Below are 23,609 nucleotides of genomic sequence, written 5' to 3' on the forward strand. Positions count from 1 at the left end.
GCCTATACCCCAACCAATAACGCTGAAGAAGCTGAAGTTGGACAGCTCTATGAAGACCTAGCAAGACCTTTTAGAACACTACCCCCTGCTGGGGTACAGCCCCGGTGGATCCAGGGAATTGAAGCGGGACGGCGTTGGCGAGGAAAGACTTATTTATTTATTAATGTAAGATTAGATTAGGAAGAAATAGTGTAGTAGGAAAATGTAAGTGGGGAGAAGAGGCTGATTAACTTGGGTTACGTGGAAAACCAATAAAGTTCCAGACAAGGAGCTTGCACCGTCTATGTTAGGCCGCTGGTGCCTGTTTGTATATCGGAGAGTGCCCCGCCTTGGGCTCTCTCTCTTACGGGTCTTAGAAGCCGGGACAAGTAAGTAGACACAGTGAGCCTCCGCGTTCCAAGAGATCAGCCTGAAAAGGAGAGGGAGGGAGGAAGAGAAAGAATCGACACGGGGGAGGCCAGTCCAGCGACTGGCTCCCCTTCTATTGTCCTTCAAGGCCTTTTATACTTTTGATTATACATAGAGATCAATGGGTAATACAAAATTATGTAGTGTTAGCAGCCCAGACTTTCTGTATATCTTTTTGTATACAAAAGGTCTCAGGTGATTTACATTATCTTCCGGCCAAGAGGCTTGTTAACACTTTTTGACTCTCTTCCTTAATGAATGTTAATTTCGTTTCCCCTGAAGTGTTCTTCTTTAATCTGCATCTCCTTAAAGCAGTAAAGTTACATCTCTATAGAACAAAGGTGCAGTGGGTTATAACAAAGAAGGTACTAAACTCAAAGATCTAATGTTGCTAATACCAGGTCTACTACTTGTCTTTCTATATACCAACTATATCTAAAAATAAAGGATATGAAGATTTGGCAGCAAGTATTGGCTCAACAAATGAAACTTTAATCAGTCCTATTCTAATGATTTTGACTCCTCGGAAGCCCCTACATTCCTAGGATGTTTTAAGCTTCCTGTGCCTCCTGCGGTCAGGAGGCCTCAAACAATCACATGCGCAGCTGTACGAGTCCTGCAGGCAGGCTAGAAAGCCATCAGGGGTTTTTGGATTGAAACACTCTTTCAAATGCAGAAGACTAAAGCCCTGAATTGACTTTTTCCAGAGAATAGCAGAAGAGTGGAAAAGCAGGCAGATTCTTATTTTTGGGGGGGTGGATGCTCAGGAAATTCCAGGGGGAAAACCTGAGGTCTGATTAGCCTTGCCATCAGAGCTCTGCCGCATGACTTGTCACGGGTGGAATTCCTCACGCTGGCTCCCGGCACCCCCCGCCCCCCCCAAAAAAAATCAAGGTATTAAAAACATACAAGGAGTATTCCTGCAATGGTAAGGAGTCTGCCTTCAGTGCAGGAGACCTGGGTTTGATCCCTGGGTTGGGAAGATCCCTTGGAGAAAGAAATGGCAACCCACTCCAGGATTCTTGCCTGGAAAATCCCATGGATTGAAGAGCCTGGCAGGCTACAGTCCATGGGGTTGCAATGAGTCGGACACGAGCGAGCTACTTCGCTTTCACTTGAAACGTTTAATTCCATTTCTAGGTATTTCTGTTATATAAAGTCACAAATAATGTTGCTAGTGGTAAAGAACCTGCCTGCCAATGCAGGAGACTTAAGAGATGCGGGTTCAACCCCTGGGTCAGGAAGATCCCCTGGAGGAGGGCATGGCAAACCACTGCAGTGTTCTTGCTTGGAGAATCCCATGAACAGAGGAGCCTGGCAGGCGAAGGTTCATGCAGTGACAAAGAGTTGGACATGAGTGAAGTCGGCATGCACGCACACACGCACGTTGCAGCATTATTATAGCAAAACACAACCTAACTGTTAACAGTGCACTACCATGGTTGGAGAAGGAAAAGGCACCCCAGTCCAGTACTCTTGCCTGGAAAATCCCATGAATGGAGAAGCCTGGTAGGCTACAGTCCATAGGGTCGCAAAGAGTTGGACCCGACTGAGCAACTTCACTTTCACTATGGTTCTGATGGATTCCCTTTTCTGTGTTGCTGCACAAGTTGTATACTTGTGTAAATATATTCTGCATGTGAAGTTGCTCAGTCGTGTCCGACTCTTTGCGACCCTATGGACTGTAGCCTACCAGCCTCCTCCGTCCATGGGATTCTCCAGGCAAGAATACTGGAGTGGGTTGCCATTTCCTTCTCCAGGGGATCTTCCCTACCCAGGGATTGAACCTGGGTCTCCCACATTGGGGGCAGACACTTTAACCTCTGAGCCACCAGGGAAGCTTACCCCCTCCCAAAATGTTATATAAACCATTTTTGGAATTGGCTTCCTCAATTAGAGAAACTTTTCCTTGATATTCCAGTCCTAATGTGCCTGACTGGATCTCTGGGACAAGAACTCAGGAATTGTGTACATTCCACTTTTTTGTCCAACTGTCCCTTATTACACCTCATTTTAGATTTACACTGCATGGTACTAGTAGTATGTTTATGCCCATTTTGCACAAGGTCATGTGATTAGATAGTACCTCCAGGTAACCCTACACAGCTGATACTGTTGTAAATGGGAGGGTTTTCATGATACCATGAAATGGAAAGAGCAAGCCCAACAGTATATATAGCATGATACCATAGGGATGGGCATGTACAGAGACTTGGGCAAGGAAGGGGTCCCTGCCCTGATCCTCAATCTCAGGCTGTATCTTTCCACAGAATGAACAAGTGAAGCTGGTGAAGAATTGTGTCCACTCCTGGTCTATGTTCCACTACCCACTATGAACGCGACAGCCAGGATCCCATAATCCCCTGTCCCACCAGCCCAAAGCTGGCTTCCATAACACATGCAGGCCTCTTCCCCAATCCATCCTGAAGACATTCTGCGCTACAGACATATACCGCTAGACTTAGGGGAGGCAGTTCAGGAGTTTGGATGTGCAGACTGGGGTGTCCCACTTTCATGCTACCAGGACCCTTGGGCAAGCTGCAGCTAGAGGCTGAAAGGAAACAGTCCCAGGGGGCTGCAGGGAGAACAGGCTGACCTGGTTCTCCTGTTGTCGCTTTCCAGCACATGTCTGACAATTCAATCTTGAACCTAAATTTCTGTTCCTTGAGAAGAAATATTTATCAAGATAGAAGTCTATATGTTATATGATTGACTCTTACGTATTTAGACACTTAAATCAAGATTGGCCTCCATTTCTATCTACTCTTTGCCCCAGACCCCACTGTGTTAAGAGTGGGCCAGGATGTGTATGTGCTACTGCATCTGAATGATTTTTAAAAGATGGATATCTGCTAATAATAGGGACTGTTTTTACCAATCCTTGTACCCCTCCCCTACTGGACTGGCTAACCAAGTTACAGTAACTGTGATTCACAGTGAGTTGAAGGCTCACGGCTGGGCTCCCCTCTGGTATACTAGAGAAGCACTGCTCCTGCCAGTCGATTAGTATGTATACCTCTAGTTAGCTGTTTGTTCCCCAACTTACTTGTGCCAATGGCATTATTGTATAATTTAAATATTACATAAACCAATGGAATTCAAGTATGAAAAGTTACTTATAAGGAAGGTGGGGGGGAACTTCAGTGATGAAGATGAAGTTACTGATGAGTTAGTTGTATCCAAGATAATTGTAAATTATAGAGGATTACAAAAAAGAAAAAGAAAAATCTAGGACTCTGAATTGAGATTCCTTCACTTCTATCTTTAAGTTCCTGGTCCACTTTAAAGAAACATACCAGAAGGTATAGATGATCCATTATGTCTCTGGTTTATGTAAGAAAAGCTAGTCAGTTGGTCCACATTTATAAAGACCGTAGTTTAAATCAGCAGTGTTGGGAATTCCCTGCAAGTCCAGTGGTTAGGACTTTGTGCTTCCACTGCAGTGGACAGAGTTTAGATCCCTGGTCAGAGAATCAGGTCTCCTGAATGCCTGAGGCGTGGCTAAAGAAAAAAAAAAGACTGACTAATGTAATCCTTTATTATAACTGTCTTTTTTAAGCTTTACATAGAACAAGACTTTTTATGCACTTTATGAACCTGATAACTTTCCCCTTTTCTTGTTTATTATGACAGTTTTCAAACATGCATGCATGCATGCATGTGTCTGACTCTTTACAACCCAGTGGATTAACCCGCCAGGCTCCTCTGTCCATGGAATTTTCCAGGCAAAAATACTGGAACCGGTTGCCATTTCCTTCTTCAGGGGAACCTCCAGACCCAAAGATTGAATCCGCATCTACTGCATTGACAGGCAGATTATTTACCACTGAGCCACCTGGCAGAAGAGTAGAGAGGCTATTTATAATGAACACGTTTATGCTCATCATCTAGATTTATCAATTCTTAACATTTTGCCATGTTCATCATTTTTAAGTTCTAAAAAATTTCACCCATAAGTACTGCAGTATTCATCAATGATGACGACACAGCCACATTCTATTAACATTCTTAGCAAAATTAACAGCAATCCGTTAGTATCATCTAGGCTCAGTCTGTATTAAAATTTCAGTTGTCTCAAAAATGTGTTTTTATGGTTACTTTTTAAAAATCAGGGTCCAGACAAGGTCCATACATTGCATATGGGCATATGTCTCTTAAGTCTGATTTTGCATTAGTTCCCTCCACCACCTTTTAAATGCCATTGATAAAGAAACTGGGACATTTGTCTTGTAGAATGTCCCACATTATGAGCGATTCTCTATAGCCTCTGTTAAATCGAGAGTTATGGTTAAATGTGGGTTCAATTTTTAGGCAAGAATCTTTCACAGGTAGTGCTGTGTACTTTCTGTTACATCACATCTGAAAGTGCATGGTGTGATGTTGTCCCAGAGTTAATGATAAGGTTGATCAGTGGGTTCAGGGGGTTCCAGCCTAATCCATCTATTAAGAAATTCCCTATCAACATTTCAACTTAATTTTAGCCTCTGCTGATGAGGGTGGTGGTTCTTATTTCACTAGGAGTAGCAATGATTGTTCTATCATTCCTTCTTATTAGTTGGAATTCTCATTAGCATTTTGATTAACACTGAAATCCTGTTCTAATAAGAAAGGCAGGATAAATGCTCAATGATTTTATCAAGTTTCAGGGTAGTGAGTTCATGCCCTGGCAGTCTTCAGTCTTGACTAATGAGTTTCACTTGTAAGGAAACATGAAGTCAAGAATTTCTATGTATGTTTTGTATTTCAATTAATGGCAGTTACTCATTTTGATGCTCAAAATTTACCATCTTCAGTCCTTTAGGTGAACACCTGTATCCAATAAGCCCGTGAATCTTCAGTAACTTCCTTCCTCTGAGTGTTACCTACTTTTTAAATTAACCTACTACTAGTCCAAGTAATAAGAGGGCTCTGTGTAAAACTGAGTCCTCTAAAACAGTTCCTCTGGTGACTTTATAATTAACCTCTTTATCCCAAACCTTATTTCTTATTCCCCATTTCAGAACTGAGTGTCAAAAGGGGGTACTAATGAAGCAGGACCCTAGGGGACCTTCCCTGTGACAGACAGCTCCCCCACCCCCAACCCACCCCACCATGTCCTCCACCTGCCTCTTGTATGCAGAAAAGCTTTAGTCTCCCAGTGATTCTCAAAAGGCTGGCTCAATAGTTAATGATTAGGAAACAGGAAGATGTAGAAACAAAGATGCGAAGAACTGACTCATTGGAAAAGACCTTGATGCTGGGGAAGATTGAAGGTGGGAGGAGAAGGGGACAACAGAGGGTAAGACGATTGGATGGCATCACTGACTCGATGGACAGGAGCTGGTGGACAGGGAAGCCTGGTGTGCTGCAGTCCATAGGGTGGCAAAGAGTTGGACAGGAGTGAGCAACTGAACTGAGAAAGAAAAGCAATTGGGCCAGGAAACTGGCAACAATTTAGACTATAAACCAGACACAGAATTATCAAACTCACAGTTTGCCTGAAAGATACAAAAGTCTGATTTATACAGCCTTAAGTTATTTTAACAGGAAGCCAGCCCCCCACCTGATGAAAACTGCTGACCATATGCACATAGACCACACACTGGTTGAAAACAGAAGATTGGTGATGCTGGAAACTTCACCTTGATGCCAACCAATCCAAGAACACACAACTGGTCACGCACCCTGCTCCCTTCCTCACACTGCCTTTACAACATTTGTCTCCTAACTAGCAACTTGGAGATAGCCTTAGGACAGCAGACCACCGTCTTCCCAGGTTGCAGGCCTCTTGAATAAAGCAAATTTCCCTTTTCTACTAACATTCGGCTCGAGTACTGGCCTTCTGAGCAGCAAGCAATGGAACTGGATTCAGTACTGGTGGTGTCTGGTTACATACAAAATAAATCAGTATGTACACAGAAAACTGCAAGGAAAAGTAAGAAACTGATAAGGAACATAACCCTGGGAAGTAAGAAAAACACTTAATTTTATGCATTTCAAAAAAAACAGTTCAGATTCATGTGCATTATTGAGCATTTCATAATAGTAGCATTCTTCTAGAAGGCACAAAAATGTATATATCATGCATCAAGTTGGAAACCAAGTTAACCCACTAAAAATAACTCAGGGTGTAAGAAAATGTATATACAGTATTAGGTATTAGTACAAAAATTGTTATACATACCAGCACTACTACTATTATAAAATGCTGATTTCAAAATGAAAAAAAAGTTTAGCAAACTACTCAGATATATGAGGAGAGTATTTTCAGTTTTCACCCTGGGCTGATAATATAAATTTTGTAGAAAGAAAATTACAGTGATTTGTTTAGTGCTTTATAGTTTTCAAAATTATGTCGAAACTGATTCATATGTGTTCCTTTACAGTAATTCTTTGGATTACAGTTAAGTTAGTCCAGTCTGGAACTGAATGTGTATTTACAGAATTTAACAGGAGTGTAACAGTTCGCTGGAGCTTGGATGTTCCCCAGGCACCTCAACCTCAAGAGCAATATTAACTCAGTTGTTTTCCACGTGGATCAGCGGTAAAGAATCCGCCTGAAGACTCGGGAGACGGGTTTGACCCCTGGGTGGGGAAGATACCCTGGAGGAGGAAATGGCAACCTACTCTAATATTCTCGTGGGAAATCCCACGGACAGAGGCGCCTGGAGGGCTACAATGCATGGGGTCGCAAACAGTCGTACCAGAATTAGCGACTACACAGCTTAGCGACTCAGCACGACGATCGTTTCCCACTCCATCCCCCGTCTCACCCGATGGCACCGAAACCAGAATCTGGAGTTACTCTGAATCCCTCTGCAGAGCATACACACTAAAAAATTATTCGTTGCTTATATGAAGTTCATATTTAACTGGCGTCCTATATTTTATCTGGCAAACCCACACACTTTGGGGAACACACCTCAGCGGGTGCCTCTCCAATTCTTGGACCACTTCCTAAAATCTCAGATCGCCTCTGTGCGCTGCTGTAGTAGTTACCTAAGCAAGAGATATTATTAAAAAAAAAAAAAAAGCTTGGCTACGTAGCTTAATCCCCCAAACCAGAAAATTTCCGGGTTCAGTAAACTTCGGGTGGTGAGGAAGCGCCAGGGATCGTAGACCTGCAGGTGGCCGTCTCCCGACGTGCTTTACGCCGCAGACACCAACCAGACCAGTGCGCACGACTCCGCGCTTGAAGGCCCCTTTTGCAGCAGTTGCTGTGAGTGCCGTAAAGCGGAGTTGCCGCCGCTGTTGGCTGAGGTAAGGTGTGAGAGGCGCTGCTTAGTCTCCGGGGACGGGCGGGCATCTCAGGAGGGTGTCGCCGGTGGCTCGGCTGCCGTCACTGGGCATTCCCCCAGCTCTCTGGGCACCTGCCCTGGCCCAGACAGGGCACAGGTTGAGCGCCCTCCGGACGGGGAATACTCAACGTGGCGGTCCACGAGCATCTCAGGGAGGGTGTGCTCGGGCTCCTCCCCTCGCTGCCGCGCTTTTGGTCGCGTCAGCCACTAAAATCCTCCTCCCGGGATAGGAACTGATTTGGACTCCATCGAGACCCTTGTAGGACCCGGTTGGGGTCGTGACGTTTGAGTAGGGTCGTGAGAGCCGTCTCGGGGTTTGGAAAAGGATCTAGGGGGAGGAGGAGAACGTTGCAGGTTGTGGGGCCAGTGTGTATAAAAGTGTACAAGCACGAAAGGAGCTCCCAGGTGTGGGCAGCTCTGCTTATTAGGGGAATGGCTGGAGGGATGGGTGCGGAGACGCGAAGCCAGGAACGTGGCGGGAGCTAAAAGTGGGGGCTCGACTGGGAAGGGCCTTGATGCCCCGTGAGGGAGTGTGACGTGCTTCCGCGGGCAGTGGGGGAGCTACGATACCTTCCTAAAGATGGGTATTTTAATTAGTCATCCCTTTCTCTCTTGCTTTTCCCCTGGATTCAGCTTTCAGTTCAGTTGGAGGGGTGTTTACTGACGCATCCATTTTGTATGCTTACTAATGGGATGGACACTGCTTAATAATGGGATGGACACCGTGTAAATAAAGTTTCATATGGCACTGACATATGCCTTTTGTTTGTATTATCAACGCGGGGTGTCGGGAAAGACTGACAAATAGAGAGCTGACGCAAGCTTTGGATAGGAATCTGGGGAACTGTGTTCAGATTTTGTCACCTTCACCAGTTCTTAAGTAACACAAGAGAAGTCACTTTTCTCTGGGCCTCAGATTTCTCAGATTAAACAGAGAAACTCGATGATATCAAGTTCTTTTTACTTTTTAAGATAGTAGGTTTCCAAAGAATAAGCATCAGCCAAAATCACTGCAGATGGTGATTGCAGCCATGAAATTAAAAGACGCTTACTCCTTGGAAGGAAAGTAATGACCAACTTAGATAGCATATTCAGAAGCAGAGACATTACTTTGCCAACAAAGGTCCGTCTAGTCAAGGCTATGGTTTTTCCAGTGGTCATGTATGGATGTGAGAGTTGGACTATGAAGAAAACTGAATGCTGAAGAATTGATGCTTTTGAAGTGTGGTGTTGGAGAAGACTCTTGAGAGTCCCTTGGACTGCAAGGAGATTCAACCAGTCCATCCTAAAGGAGATCACTCCTGGGTGTTCCTTGGAAGGACTGATGCTAAAGCTGAAGCTCCAGTACTTTGGCCACCTCATGTGAAGAGTTGACTCATTGGAAAAGACTCTGATGCTGGGAGGGATTGGGGGCAGGAGGAAAAGGGGACGACAGAGGATGAGATGGCTGGATGGCATCACCGGTTCGATGCACATGAGTTTGGGTGAACTCTGGGAGTTGGACAGGGAGGCCTGGTGTGCTGCAATTCATGGAGTCACAAAGAGTCGGACATGACTGAACGACTGGACTGAACTGAACTGTGAACAAATACAAAAGTGAGTGATGGAGCAGTGCATTAGAAATTGGGGAAAAAGAAGTCTGGGATTGGGCTGTACTTTGAGGATGGATAGAGTTTGAGTCATCCAGAACCATCTCTATTAAGCACCATAGATAAAGGTAGAGGCAGCAGGAATAAGCCTCTGGGAGGATAGAGGACTTGGGGAGGATGGCACTACATGTTGAAGGAACTTCAACTGAAAAGAAAGTGCGATGTGTTCTAAAAAGAAAAAAGGAATGAGAGAAATGTCAACAATACACAGAACTTGATTTTTTGGATCTAAGTGATTGATATTTTGAACCTGTGTTTCTAAAAAGTGAATTTAAGTGCTGTTGATAAAAATGAGAATTCTATCAAAATTCTAGGGTGTGATAATGTATTGGGAGTATGGTGGTGCAGATTGTAGTTTTGTGTTGCCAATAACTAGCCTCTTGGGCTGTCATTGAATTCTAGATCCTATTCTCTTCTGTAAAATGATGTTGTTAGACTTAGTGGTCTCTCTTCTCTAAAACTTGTAAAATGTGAGTCTGTGACAATGGAGAACTGTTCTCTTCTGAAGAGGGCAGGGAGATAGTTGATGGAGAATAAAAGGGTTAAATTTGAGGTGTAGGACATAGAGTTAAATATTTAGACAGCTGGAGTTTAAGAAAGTTAAGTAGTAAGGTTTCTCTCTAGAGATGTTAGTTAAAATCTTGAAAATGAGTTTGCTTTGAGGGAGAGACTGTAAAGAGTCACTATAGGATGTGTGCGTAGATAGGAGACTAGAGAAATAGGACTACATTTTGGGGGTCAACATTTTACTAAAATAATTTAACAGTATTTACAGTAAATATTAAGCAACCATTTATGGGAACTCTGGCAGAAAATAAATAATTCAGATAGATACAGTCTCCACTGTCATTCTGATGTCTATTCAGAAGTAATATCATTTACATGCTTATTTATTCAACAAATACTTATGTTTCATGCCTGGAATGTATAATGAAGAAGGCAGATGTTGTTCCTGTTGTCCCTGCATGTAAAGGCCGTAGTGTCTAAATCAGTGCTTTTCAAATTTTAATGCATATATGAATCACCCAAGGATCTTAAAGTGTAGATTAAATGTAGATTCTGAATCACGGGGCCTGCAGTAGGGCCTAAGAATTTTTGACATGCTCCAACATGATGTTGATTTGTTGGTCTGAGGACCATGCTTTTAAGTAGCAAAGATTAAGCCATTACTACTACTTATTATCTACTTTATTAATAATTTTGTTGTCTTTATGAAAATAATATGTGTTCATTATAAAAATATCAGGACAGTGTAGAAAAGCATAAAGAACAATGTAAAAATCACACCAATCTCCATACTTAGAAATGACCATTATTGATATATTGGTGAACATACATCTAGATTTTATGTACGTACATATATTCACACTTATATATTGTACTAAGTACTTGATGCATGCTGAGTCATGTGTTTGATACTGTTAGCTTTATAGTTTTACTGAGATCAGTACCCAAACATCCTCAACCAAGCAGTTAAGTACTTGCATTCTTGAGGGAAAGACTTTACCCAGTTACATATAACTTGGTTTAATGCTATTCTGTTACTCCAAAAATTGGGAGATATTAAAATAATGAAAGCTTGTGATGTTGTAGGGGCTGTAGTATTTGTTAATTGAGCCATAGAATGAGAGAATTTTTTTAAGTTTTTTGGAAAACTTGGTCATTTTTTTCTTCTCATTACAAAATCAATTGATATTCACATAGGATAAATAAAAAGGAAAAAGAAAAACACCTACAGTCCTCCCAACCCAAAGACAACCACTGTTCTTACTCTGGTGTGTATGCTACTAAGATAGCTCTTAAATGACCCATGAAAATGATGTATGTAAACTATGTTTGGGTCAAAAGAAATCCTTGGTTCCTCAACTTTCTGCTGCCTTTGCAATAACCATAATCTTTTGTTTATACTATAGAGTTGGAGAAGGCAATGGCACCGCACTCCAGTACCCTTGCCTGGAAAATCCCATGGACGGAGGAGCCTGGTAGGCTGCAGTCCATGGGGTCGCTAAGAGTCGGACACGACTGAGCGACTTCACTTTCACTTTTCACTTTCACGAGTTGGAGAAGGAAATGGCAACCCACTCCCAGTGTTCTTGCCTGGAGAATCCCAGGGACGGAGGGACGGGGGAGCCTGGTGGGCTGACGTCTGTGGGGTTGCACGGAGTCGGACACGACTGAAGCGACTTAGCAGAGTCTTATAGCAGGGAACAACTCACAGGTTGCCTGGTGTCTGTAGGGTGTACATAGAACCCAGTAATATTTGTGAACTTAATGGAAAAAATGAATGAGGGGACAAACCAGACTGGTCTGTGTGACATAAACTCTGACTGTCACTCTTCACCTGCTGGTACTTGCATTCACCACTTATCTCAAATACTTTTGTACTGTTTTGGGGACACAGCTTTTCTGGGGTAATGGAAATCCATCATAAATCTTTTACAGTCTATGTGTTTGAATTCTACAGTGGAAGAATATAGAATATGAAATATTGAGGAATATGGAAACATGACAGCCTCCTGTCTCAAGGAACTGTAACTGATTAAGACTGACTACAGAAATAATACAACTACAAGTGCTGTATGGATGTAAATGAGGGGACCTTTAGTTATTGGACAGCAAAGGGAATGACTAGTAGACTAAAGGTCTACTAGTTTTTTGTCTACTAGTTTTATTGCTAGCATTTATCATGTTAGAATTTATCATGTTCTAGGTACTCTTCAGTGCTTTACATGTCTTAATCTGACAGAACAGCCCTGTGAATTAAGTAAATTTATAGATCCATATTTTTTAAGATGGAGGCACAGAGAGATTAAGTAACCTGCCTAAGAACATATGTATAATAAGCTGCAAGTGGCAGAGCAGGATTTGGATATAGTAGTCTGTCTTCAGAGCCTATGGTCTTAACTACTCAAAAGACAGTGAGAGAGGCAGGGTGTTGGGGAGAAACTATTACACACAGAAGGAATAGCATAGACAAATGCACCAAGGTAAGAAGGCGCTGTATCAATGGGCTCACTTAGGGGATTAGTACTCAGCCGAGGAAGTCCTGAAAGCAGGGGAAAGTGACACAAAGTGTCACTGTAGAAATGACCACTTTGGTCCCTAAGATGGCATTTCAAGGAAAGCCTAGTAGTAGAGTACAGTTCTTCCTCAATTTGATAAACTCATCATAAATTGAAAATGCGTTTAATGTACCTAGCCTGCTGAACATCACAGCCTAGCCTGCTGCTAAGTCACTTCAGTCGTGTCAACTCTGTGCAACCCCTAGACGGCAGCCCACCAGGCTCCCCTGTCCCTGGGATTCTCCAGGCAAGAACACCGGAGTGGGTTGCCATTTCCTTCTCCAATGCATGAAAATGAAAAGTGAAAGTGAAGTTTCTCAGTCGTGTCCTACTCTTAGCGACCCCATGGACTGCGGCCCACCAGGCTCCTCCGTCCATGGGATTTTCCAGGCAAGAGTACTGGAGTGGGGTGCCATCGCCTTCTCTAGCCTAGCTTACTTTAAATGTCTTGAGGATACATATGTTAGCCTACACAGATGGGCATAATCATCTAATATGAAGCATATTTTATAATAAAGTATTAAATATTTCATATAATTTATTGAATACTAGAAATGAAAAGCAGAGTGGTTTTTTAAAGTATTAAATATTTCATACAATTTATTGAGTACTACAGATGAAAAGCAGAATGGTCTTAAGTGTCAGTTATTTACCTTGTGATCACATGGTTAGTTGGGAATTGTGTCTCACACTGCCACTGCCCAGCGTCGTGAGAGATTATGTGGCACTTATTGCTAGCTGCAGGAAAAAAAATTAAAATTCAAACACAGTTTCTACTGAATGCTTGTCACTTTTCCCCCACTGTAAAGTCAAAAACTATAAGTCAAACCATAAGTCAGGGACTATCTGTATTCATGTAGGAGGCTTTCTGTTTAGGCAGAGTTAATAAGGCCTTAAAAGTTGGCTAACTATACTGGAAATGGGAAAGAAATGACAGCTTTTAGAGAAGAATGTATAGTTTGTTGACTCATTAGCTAAGGAGTTAGAACTGTAAAAACTGTTTTAAAGATAAATAATTGAGAAAATAGGGATACCATTAACAGAATAGAGGGGCAAGTCATGAAAAAATCTGGCTTGAAGGTGAACAATGGAGTTTAAGAGGACATCACCAGCAGTCTGGTGAAATATTTGTAAGTAGTAATCAGTCAGTAGACACGGGAAGTATATCTAATTAAATGATTAGGAACAGCGAATGTAAAGAGAACGTCCATCCAGATTTCATATCAAACACAGAACAGTACACTTTGTAGGCAGTGCCACTTCCTTCACCCTTTTACTTTGTCCTCATAAATCAGTCCCCTCCTGTCTTCATTTTCTTTCTTACCTAGGTCTTTCCTTTCAGATGTTCTCTAAAAGCTCACTACTCCATAGTCATTTCAGAAGGAGTTGCTGTGTATTTTGGATTTTTCTGGAGCATCAAATGGAGAGACTAATTTTTTAATCTTCAAATGTCAGCATTTTGAGAGCGAAGCGTTAAGGAGTGAGTGGTAAGCAGATGAAGAGACTTCTTAAACCCTTACAGTCTAACCTTTGCTTCCAGGTTACTGACCGTCTTGCAAAGTTAGCAATGAAAGAAAAAGAACAGTATATATAAAAAGGACCAGCAGTATTTGAGTAAGATGGATAGCATCTGTTGCTACTGGGGTGTTTTTGGCTTAGAATAGCTGAAAATGTTGACTTTTTTCCCATCTTCTCTCTGAATACATCTTCAGAAGCATTTTCTCTTTATGTCTTCCAGTTTGCTACCTTATTTCAAAACAATGGCTTTGATTGTTTACACTACCCTCTTTCTTCTCTAATTTAGCCTCCTGTTTTATTTTGCAGTGCAGGACATATTTGAATCTCAATTCTGTCACCCACTATGCCTTCCTCGCATTCCTCAGTGTTCCTGAGTAAATTGGGTCTAGAAGCATTGAGGGCACCAGGCTAACACACGTCATCTGCGAATGTAACTGCACTGCTAGGGCTGGTCATTTCTTGTTCAAGGGCATCTGAAATCAAGAGAGGTGACCCAGAAGCCACTAGTGGGTAGAAGTGTAATAAAAAAGTCAGACAGCTTGACATTCTTTCAAACAGATCCCTATCAAAATAATCCTCAAAAGAGTAGTGGAGGACGGGTGTTATGTTAAGGCAGATGCCAAAATTTTTTGTGCTATTACCATCAAAGAAAAGTGATAACGTGAAATGGCAATGGGAAGCTGAAAGAATATGAAATGCTGCTCTTGGTTGTAGTAGGAGCCTGAGAACTGTCTTGAGCTTCCTATCCTATACATCTTTCCTTCAAATTTGTGTGCGGCTGTCATCTTACCACTAGTTTTTTCCAGGCTTTCTCATGCCTTGATACAAATTGATAATAAAAGACAAAAGAAAGGGTAAAAGAATGTGTTTGTTCTTGGCTGGAGGTGACAGTCTTGGTCTCTAGTTACCCCAGGCTCAGAGACTGATAGGACTGATAACTGACACCCATAACCCATTAAAGGTTCAATTGGGAAGCAGATCTGCCCATTCCTTTCTTCTTAATTGCCAAATCCTAGTTCATGCACTAGTTAGAGCCTGTTTCCAAGTCATGTAAGGCTAATTCTGTGCTGTAGTATGAAAGTTGCTCAGTCATCTTTGACTCTTTGTGACCTCATGGACTATATAGTCTCCAGGCCAGAATACTGGAGTGGGTCACCTTTCCCTTCTCTGAGGGAATCTTCCCAATCCAGGGATCAAACCCAGGTCTCCCTCATTGCAGGTGGATTCTTTACCAGCTGAGCCACAGGGGAGGCCCAAGAATACTGGAGTGTGTAGCCTATCCCTTCTCCAGTGGATCTTCCCGACCCAGAAGTCGAACCAGGGTATCCTGCATTACAGGCGGTTACTTATATATTAGCCTTTGCATATTTCCATTAGAACTTGAAGATACTTAGGTACTTAAACTTCATAACTCCCCTCAAAGTCCCCATTACATTTTTTTAAAACATTTTCTATCTCCCTCCACCATCCCATCATTTAAATTTACTATCTGTGTAGTGTTCTTCTTTTCCATTAGACATGATATACTGCTTTCTTTATGAAGCTTTACCTAAGTATAAGTGAAAATACATTACTTGTCCTCCCCAGCATTTTTAATATCTAAAATGTCACATGTAAAGAGAAATGTATACACAAATAATATTTTTCTTTTGGTTAGATGCTATATTTCTCCATATGTTATTTTTAAATGTTTACTGTTCAGGAGTTAGAACTAAGTATGGGCGTTAAACTCTAAAAATTCACTTTTTCATATTTTATATTTTATTATAAAAGTTCCTGTAGGACAGAGAACTTTTAAAAATAAAACTTAAAAAAAATAGTTTTGTGTTCTCTTGAACATTGTGCAGTTATTTGAATATATAGAAAATCCCACAGACGAGGAGCCTGGAGGGCTGCAGTCCATGGGGTCACTGAAGGTCAGACACAACTGAGCGATTTCACTTTCACTTTTCACTTTCATGCATTGGAGAAGGAAATGACAACCCACTCCAGTGTTCTTGCCTGGAGAATCCCAAAGGACAGAGGAGCCTGATGGGCTGCCATCTGTGGGGTCGCACAGAGTTGGACACGACTGAAGCGACTTAGCAGCAGCAGCAGCATACTTACTATTTCTGGATATTAATTCAATATCCAGTGTGATAGGGGAGGTAATTCATGTATTTTAATAACTGTAATTCAAAACAGAAAATAGTAAAAACCTTAGGGTTAGTTTCCTCTCTTGGTGCTCCATAGTAGCCTGTACTTATTTCTTCATAGCCATTACACTCTTGATAGTGTCTCTATATTTATCTCTAATACAGTCTAACACAAACCAGAACAGTGTTTCTTAATAGATGTGAAGGTGGTAAGGATGGTGGTTGTGCGTTTTGGAAAATACTTCCCATGCTGTTCTTTAGGACTTCTTACCCTTAACCACCATCAATCACCATTCTTTTAAAAACCCTTATATACTCATCTCTAAAATCTTTGAAGATAGGGAACAGTATTTTACTTATTTTCTCTTCAGGGCTTAGCATTTTGTTGGCATCTCTCCCTTTTAAGGTAGACAGTAAATATTTATTCCTTGCGAGAAGGTAAGACTAGTAATTTATAGCTGGAAGAGATTGCTTCTGACTTGGAAGAGCATGAAAGACTTCATAAAGGAAGGTCATTGAGAAGAGCTGTGTAAAGAGGTATAGAACTGGTTCTCTGGAAATAGGTGAGAATACTTCAGACAAGAGGGAATGAACAAAAGCAAAGAGATAGCAAAGTGTCGTGTGTATTCCAGGAATACTTGGGCAGAGACAGACACTTGGGCAGTATGTGAAGTGGGAGAAAGTCTAGAAAATTTGCCTTGTGTTCAGTTAGATTGTGAATGCCCTTGAATGCTTCTGTATTTGACCCTTGAACAGTGCAGTCGGCGGTGCCAAACCTCTGTCAACTGAAATAAAAACACACATCGTGAGAGCTGTGAGTTTCAGTTTTATTTGGGAGACAGTCTCAGATAGTTCTGAGTAATTTCTTAGAAGAGGAAGTAGATAGGGGAGGTCAGTAGATACATAATTTTGCAAAGAGGTATGTGCACTCGTGCACACATCTCTGTAGAAGTTTACTTCTAGTCACAAGGAACATGTATCTCAGTTAATGATTTTAGTGCTTTTCTAAATATGGGAATATGTAAGAGTCCAGCTTCATAAACTGTTCTCCTGAAATATTTCCAACTATCTAAACGCCTGTTTTCCCAGAGGACAGAGTGCTTCATCCTGCCCTTCACCCTGAATTCCTTTCACATATATTATAGGTTAGCAACTGCATTGGCTAAAGACTTGATTCTTGTAGAATTGGATGGTAGGCACCATCCTTTACACTGTCAAAAATCTACATGTAATAGAGTCAGCCCTCCATGTCTGCAGTTCCATATCTACAAATTAAGTCAACAGCAGATCGTGTAATACTGTAGTGTTTATTATTGAAAAAAAAATCTGTGTAAGTGGGCCTGTGTAGTTCAAATCCATGTTGTTCATGGGTCAAATTTATGTGAAACTTGAGCTTTCCTTGTAGGTGGTAAGGAACCATCGAAAAATTTTGATGATGTAATTTGATTCATTTATCAGCAGCTTGGTATGTCTGTCAGTGTAAGATTATGAGTAGGCAGAAAGTGGAGCCTGGGACATCAATTAGAATTAAGACATTTGTACAATTAGAGTTTAAATTAGAATGACAGTGAAGAAAGAAGAGGAACTTGGTACAAGAGATATTTTAGAGGTAAACTCAATAAGCTTTGGCCTCTTAAGTATAACATTAGTCATTTTAAAATGGTAATTCCATTCCTAATGAAGAGATAGTGCTAGCGAAAAGGAATGTTTTGATGGGCTAATATTCTTATCTTTGCAGTTAGTTGAATTGGTTTGGCAATTACAGAAAATAAATAATGAAATAAAGTTAATTGGATATCATCTTGATAATATAAATGTAGTTGTGATTGATGATATATTTTGGAGATTTAGTTCATGTAAGAATTAATAGTAGGTTAGAGTTATGTCCAAAAAGAGAACAAGATATTAATTTTGACTATATTTTTCTGTAGTGGTTTATATAGGTCTTTTATGTTTTCTTCCCATTTGTTAATTCAAGCACAGGAAAGACTGGACTATAGCACACTCCAAGTGTTACTTTAGATTTTAGGAATCAGAGTACAATATATTGATGTACTTTTTAACTCAATTACAAAAAGCTGAGCTGAAATACTGAAAATAAAGGCTGTTCTTTTTATTATCTTCTGAGATATCCTTATCACAGTACATATTTGACTATCTTTACTTTAGGAGGTTTTAGCTGACAGCAGAACTAATACTATTATTAATGTTGTTTGATGTTGCTAATTTTTACAGTTTTAGGAGATAGAATATGATCATGATTTCTTCAGTTATCTTTGCTTGATGCATTATCTATAAATCAAGTAGATTACTCACATCACTGGTGATATTTCTTTTAAGTAGTTTGTTGGCTTTATGTAACATCATTGGATGTTTGCTATATATAGGCTTTCACTCTGGAAGCCCATTTAGATTGTTTTCAAAATCCTACGAATTCTGCTTTAAAGATGGCAGAGTGAAAACATTTGTGCCCTCTTCTTCCCTGGTGGCTCAGAGGGTAAAGCGTCTGCCTGCAATGCAGGAGACCTGGGTTTGATCCCTGGGTCAGGAAGATCCCCTGGAGAAGGAAATGGCAACCCACTCCAGTACTCTTGCCTGGGAAATCCCATGGACAGAGAAGCCTGGTAGACTATAGTCCATGGGATTGCAGAGTCAGACACGACTGAGCGATTTCACTTTCACAGCAAGGAAAATGAGAGACAGAGATGTATAGTTGACCGTTGAACAACACAAGTTTGAATTACTACATGTGGATTTTTTTCAGTAGTAAATACTACAGTATTATATGACCCCTGGATAGTTGAATCCACAATGCAAACCACATGTATGAAGGAAACGCAGATACAAAGGAACGTTTGTATATGGAGGACCAACTATAAGTTATATGCAGATTTTTAGCTGCATAAAATGTTGGCATCCCTAACCCCTGTATTGTTCAAGGGTCAGTTATAGTTACATCTTCAGTAGGACTAGAGTCCTGTGTCCCAAATTGAAATATTTGAGAACTGTTTGTGAAATGTAAGCAGGAAGAGATTAAAAGAGCATTCTGACAGAAAGAGATCTCAGGTAGAACTGACAGAGCAATGAAAGACAGATCTGTTTACAGTGGTGTCAGGGTGCATAGAAAAGCAGTAGGAGAAGCTTCCTTGGAATGTCTGGCAACATATTCTAGCAGGAAAGGAAGAACAAATGAGAAAGCACACAGATACACGATCTTTGCAGGAAGGCTCTTTTGATGAGGCAAGAAATAATGGCTAAACATCTTTCTCTTCCTTGTTCTCACATACATTGTCTCTCTCTTACACACGCATGCACAGGACACCCTGTGTCATAAAGACCTCTCTTGTAGGCTAGAGAGACTACCTTCTAGTCCAGAACACATCCTTAATTCTTCCTCCTACAATTCTCTTGCAAATAATTGGCCTGGGTGAAGCTCATGTCATTCAAGATAAACAGTGATAAAAAGAAAATGAGTACAGTATGTACACAAGTGTTACAGAAAGAAAAGCAAAAAGAAATGGAAAAACGTGTGATGAAGACCCATGAGAAAACTGTAGTGGCATAACAAATTTAAGGAGACAACTACTTCTTTAACAGGGTCCGTGGTAGCTCAGCTGGTAAAGAATCTGCTTGCAATGTGGGAGACCTGGGTTTGATCCCTGGGTTGGGAAGATCCCCTGGAGGAGGGCATGGCAACCCACTCCAGTATTCTTACCTGGAGAATCCCATGGGCAGAGGAGACTGGCAGGCTACAGTCCAGGGGGTTGCAAAGAGTTGGACACGACTGAGTCACAAAGCACAACACAGCCACTTCTTTAAAATAATAGAGAAAGCTAACTGGCTAGGAAGAAATAGTAAGACAGTGGTAAATAATGAGTCATAATTTGGCAGAACTCAAGAAAGAAAAATAAAATCAGGAATAAAAAGCTACACAGGAAACAGAAAGGAGAATTAATATTGTTGAAAACTCAGTAAGGGATATGACGACAGGCTTTTGAAAGTTGAGCAAAGTGAAACGGGAATGAAAGGAGATGAAACAAATGCTTAATTGTAGTTCTGGAAATAGAAATTCAACATTAGAACAGAAAAGTATTTAAAACACATAAGAAAACCTGTTGCAGAGAAAGAAATCTTGATTCTACAGATTGGAAGAGCACATAATGAAGAAAAACTACTAACAATCATTAACATCATTACATAACCTAGTTTTTAAAAAATTGTATTTCAAAACTAAGGAATGTGTTCTTTGCTCATCCATTAAAAAGATCATCTTGCCTGTAGTGCCAGGGAAAGGATCACATACTGTGAAAGGAGTATTTAGTATTGCAGGACAGTGGTACAAGTCCTGTAAGTCATCAGAGGAAGGAGGGTGTAACCGCAGAGCTAAACTATTAGTTGACACCTGTTTTTGAACAATGCAAGAACCTGTTTTGAACAACAACTCAAGGTAAATAATGCCCATATTCTAAGGAGAAGATGAATATCAGCCATCTAATAGATGAACAGAGATGACACAGTGAAAGGACAGGGAGGGAAACATAATAGGAATAAGATTTTAAAAACAGAGATTTGTATTACAGAATAAAAGAGAACTATAGCAAAGTGAACTAATAAAAATCAGGATTAAAAGGAGAGATGTAGAAAGTGTTAATAGATTCCCTCTTATTTTTTAGCTGGAGAACTAAAGACACAGTTTACGCATGAAATAATAGAAGTATTAGTATATAGTTAACGGAGAAGGCAATGGCACCCCACTCCAGTACTCTTGCCTGGAAAATCCACGGACGGAGGAGCCTGGTAGGCCGCAGTCCATGGCGTCGCTAAGAGTCGGACACGACTGAGCGACTTCATGTTCACTTTTTAGTTTCCTGCATTGGAGAAGGAAATGGCAACCCACTCCAGTGTTCTTGCCTGGAGAATCCCAGGGATGGGGAAGCCTGATGGGCTGCCATCTGTGGGGTCGCACAGAGTCAGACACGACTGAAGCAACTTAGCAGCAGCAGCAGCAGTATATAGTTAAAGGAATAAAGAGAAACATTTGAAGAACCAAATGCAGTGTGTGTGACCAAAATCGAACAGTGAAGAGGAGGTAAGAAGAAATAGAACTGTATTAAATTACTTGTTCTAAAGGAATAGTCAGATGGGACCAAAGATGAACAGAAACTTTGAGGAATTCCCTGGTGACATAGGGGACATGGGTTCAGTCCCTGATCCAAGAAGATTCCACATGTCACAGAGCAGCTAAGCCTGTGCACCACGACTACTGAGGTCACGTTCTGGAACCTGCAAGCCGCAACTAATGAGCCCCTGTGCCACAACTACTGAAGCCTGCACACCCTAGAGTCAGCAAGTTGCAACTACCGAGCCCATGCACCTAGAGCCTGTACTGCACGAGAGGAGCCACTGCACCTGAGAAGCCCACACATCACAGCCAGAGAGCAACACCTGCTCTCCGCAACTAGAGAAAGCCCATGTGCAGCAATGAAGACCCAGTGCAGCCAAAAAGAAGTAAACAAAGCAGTGTGTACATGTGAAAGAACAAAATTTTTTATCATGACTTTTTTTACACTTGCCAAAAACCGAAAATGTATATGGGATATTTATAAAAACCCACCACAACCTACATCACATTAGACAACAGAGCTGTTACACAGGTGATGTTCCTTGACCAAAAATTTATTTTTTCTTTGGCAGTGGTTCTTAGTATGTGCATCAGCATCACCTGAGAATGCATCAGAATTGCAAACTCAGAGGCCTCACCCCAGTTCTACTAAATCAGAAACCCTGGGGGAGAATCCCTCTCATCTCTGTTGGTCAGTTTTTATGGATATCCCACTTGAGTTTGCAGTTGCAAAGAATGCCATGATAAACATTTTTGTTCTTCCAGCTTTGGTCTTATATCTGATGATTTCTTTAAAATAGGACATTACCAGAACCAGGAAGGCGGTGAGCTTAAACTGAAGCAAGGTCGGTGAACGCCGGCGGCACCCAGATTTGAAGAAACATTTCTAGGTCTGCGGCGCTTGCAAGTCTACTGGAGGTGTAAGCCCGAAGGCCGGAATCCAGAAATGGGCCGCTGGTCATCAGATACTGAAGAAGAAAGCAGAAGCAAGAGAAAAAAGAAACACCGTAGACGATCTTCTTCCAGCAGTTCTTCAGATAGTAGAACGTACAGCCGAAAGAAAGGCGGAAGGAGATCAAGATCAAAGTCAAGATCTTGGTCCAGAGATCTTCAGCCTCGCTCACATTCTTATGATAGAAGACGCAGACATCGATCAAGCAGTAGCTCTTCTTACGGCTCTAGAAGAAAACGAAGTCGAAGTCGTTCACGGGGTCGAGGAAAATCATACAGAGTTCAGAGGTCTAGGTCAAAAAGCAGAACAAGAAGGTCCCGATCAAGACCTCGGCCACGTTCCCATAGTCGAAGCAGTGAAAGGTCAAGTCACAGAAGAACACGTAGTCGGTCTCGGGATAGAGAACGACGTAAAGGCAGAGATAAGGAGAAAAGAGAAAAGGAAAAGGATAAAGGCAAGGACAAGGAATTACACAACATCAAACGTGGGGAATCTGGAAACATCAAAGCTGGATTAGAACATCTGCCACCAGCTGAGCAGGCCAAAGCAAGACTGCAGTTGGTTTTAGAAGCTGCTGCAAAAGCTGATGAAGCATTGAAAGCCAAAGAAAGAAATGAAGAAGAAGCAAAGAGAAGAAAGGAGGAAGACCAAACCACCCTGGTAGAACAAGTAAAAAGAGTCAAAGAAATTGAAGCCATTGAAAGTGATTCTTTTGCTCAGCAAACATTCAGATCAAGTAATAAAGAAATCAAAAAGTCAGTGGAAGCTAGTGAAGTGAAGCATGCAGCAGCCACATCAGGACCAGCATCAGTGGTGTCTGATCCACCCAGTACTGAGAAGGAAATAGACCCAAGCAGCATCCCTACTGCTATCAAGTACCAAGATGACAATTCTCTGGCTCATCCAAATTTATTTATTGAGAAAGCTGATGCTGAGGAAAAATGGTTCAAGAGATTAATCGCTCTCTGACAAGAAAGGCTAATGGGCAGTCCTGTGGCCTAAAGTAATATTCATGTGGTTGAATTAACAGTAATATTGGAAATTTAGGTTTTTAAATCCTAGTATTAACTTTTTACTCTTAAAAATAATTTAGCTGATTATATAAAAAGGGTAATCTCATTTCATTGTTTTCTCATGTAGGCTCTACTAGTTGTTGATTTGAACTTAATCAAACATTGTGAATATTGAAACTAGTATAAAGTTTAAGAATGCATGAAAATGTCATACTGTTAATAAAACTAATCCTAAAAGTATTAGTATTAAAATAAATGGTATACAGTAGTGTTTCTGAGTACAATTTGAAAAACATCAAGTTGCTGTTTAAAGACACAATTTTGATTGGTCATGAATATAAAAGAATCAAAATATAAAAAAAATAATAAAATAAAATAGGACATTACCAAATCAAAGAATGTTCTGTTGAACTTTAGGTAACTTTTTCATGGTTAATAAAGGTAAAAAATTAAATATAGACTTTTTTTTGTCT

At 41.0% G+C, this 23,609-nt stretch overlaps 1 protein-coding gene and 1 pseudogene across 6 annotated transcripts in view; both read left to right on the forward strand.

Moving 5' to 3' along the window:
* Nucleotides 7,606–23,609, forward strand: part of FKTN (fukutin) — a 58,787-nt gene continuing 42,783 nt past the window's right edge. For 4 of the 5 annotated variants that reach the window (XM_005684273.3, XM_013966251.2, XM_018052552.1 and 1 more), the window contains exon 1: nucleotides 7,606–7,647. The gene's annotated coding sequence lies outside the window, so the exon portion shown is untranslated. Of the gene's footprint in view, nucleotides 7,648–21,814; nucleotides 22,017–23,609 lie in introns of those variants that run through there. The other variant, XM_013966249.2, reaches the window with a different exon arrangement.
* Nucleotides 21,987–23,503, forward strand: LOC102181212 (annotated as a pseudogene). The gene has a single exon (XR_001296032.2). The product of XR_001296032.2 is annotated as a serine/Arginine-related protein 53 pseudogene (transcript).

This window comes from Capra hircus, chromosome 8 (genome assembly GCF_001704415.2).
Source record: "Capra hircus breed San Clemente chromosome 8, ASM170441v1, whole genome shotgun sequence".
Lineage (NCBI taxonomy): Eukaryota > Metazoa > Chordata > Mammalia > Artiodactyla > Bovidae > Capra > Capra hircus.